Source organism: Sinocyclocheilus grahami, unplaced genomic scaffold, assembly GCF_001515645.1.
Source record: "Sinocyclocheilus grahami isolate Dianchi unplaced genomic scaffold, SAMN03320097.WGS_v1.1 scaffold1646.1, whole genome shotgun sequence".
NCBI lineage: Eukaryota > Metazoa > Chordata > Actinopteri > Cypriniformes > Cyprinidae > Sinocyclocheilus > Sinocyclocheilus grahami.
The window spans coordinates 119,054-120,820 of record NW_015506825.1 but is presented as its reverse complement, the minus strand read 5'-3'; positions in this window follow the sequence as shown (position 1 = coordinate 120,820).

Genomic DNA, 1,767 nt, shown 5'->3' with positions numbered 1-1,767 from the left:
ACTTTTGGAAAAAAGTGGTCTCTCAACCTAAATTCAAAAACAGCAAAATCATTGCAATGTTCCTACTTTCAATGTTCCCCTCCACTTACATCTGTGAGTCATTGTTTTCTACAATGAACATCATCAAGAACCAGGATAGAAACTGTCCAGTGTGCATCTTGATCAGTGTCTCATGATTACTACAACAGAATATAGCCCCAACTTCCGAGGTATTGCTTCAGCCAGTCTCTGTCACTTCTCTTATTGAATGGTGAGTACGTCAATTAACTCTGTTACACTTTGACAAAAATCTAAATAAGAATAATAACAAAATATTAATTCTGATAAGTCTAATAATTGAATCTGCAATTAGAGAAAGTGAAGAGAAGAGATCCAGTCTGAAAGTGAGCAAGAACAGTTGACTTGGAGGCAGACATGGAGATCCTTTTTCTTTTTTTTCCCCATTTGTTTATAATACTCAACAGACAAAGTTCTTTAGTATCTGAATACAAAATGTTCATAATTGTTTGAATAAAACAGGCTACGGAGAAATAACAATAATACAACAATAATAACAACAAAAACAACAACAATAACAATAATAATAATAATAGCAGAGCAAACATTGTGGTCGGTGGCCCTTGGCTTTGTATTGTTGGCAGAATTTGGCCCTTGGTGAAAACTAATTGAGAAACCCTGATCTAAAGTAACAGTTAATTTACACACAAATTGTGTTGTTGCGTCAGTGTTCAATAAAAAAAATATATTGATTTGGCAAAATTGTCTTAAAGCCTTTATTCATAATGAATTATAAAGGTATTTTAGTGTATTAATGTTGCCTTGTAATGCCCCTTATAATGCACTGTATGTTCTCATGAATAATTGTAAACACAGTTATAATACATTTTAATATTCATATATTAATTGTTCCATTGTTGGAAATGCATTAAAACATACGACAAACGAAACTTTAAATTGTATAATGCATCTTAACTTTGCTTAAAATTATTTATTAAAAAAATAATGCAATTGTCAGTCCTGTGTTCCTGTGTTGTTGTGTTTTTCTCCTAATGTGGTCCGTGACCTAGTTTTCCCTCATGTGTGGCTGTGCCCATATTTGGTTATTTTCCCCACATGAGATACACAGCTTCTGTTCTTCATTACTGCAGATACATCTACAGTCATTTTTTGTGTTTATTCATTTAGTTTTGCCGGTGCCGTCATCAAGAGGTGCTTGTGCTGTTGGATTTCTGCTGAGGTGGGTTTCAGAAAAAAAACATTATTTGAACATCTGAAATGTCATTATTTACATTGAAAAGAAATGCAGCTGGTTGAAGCACTGACTTTGAATAAAGCAGATGCTGATCTGGGTTGTGAAATTAGAATCTCAAGTAAGTGATCTGATCTTTCTTACTCCTGGCATTGTTCACACCTTAATCCTAACATGCATTGTGGACATTATTCGAGGTGAGCAGCATTGTTATGTGCTCTGACTTAAAGAGCTGGTCTAATCAGGATATATGAGCAATCTTTTACTGACTTCTTTCAGAAAAGCACATTTTAGTGAGTTAGTTTGGATTTTAGTTGGACTTAGTTTTGGATTACAGTGCATATGGTTTTCTGCTCATTTCTAATTGTTTTGATTCCTTGTTTCCATTATAGAGTTCATCTTTGCCTAAAGACTCTCACCTTATTCTACCGAGCACTGACCAGATTAATTCGTAAGTACATTAAAAGTGATACATAATATATGTGTTGTGTGTGTGTGTGTGTGTGTATATATATATA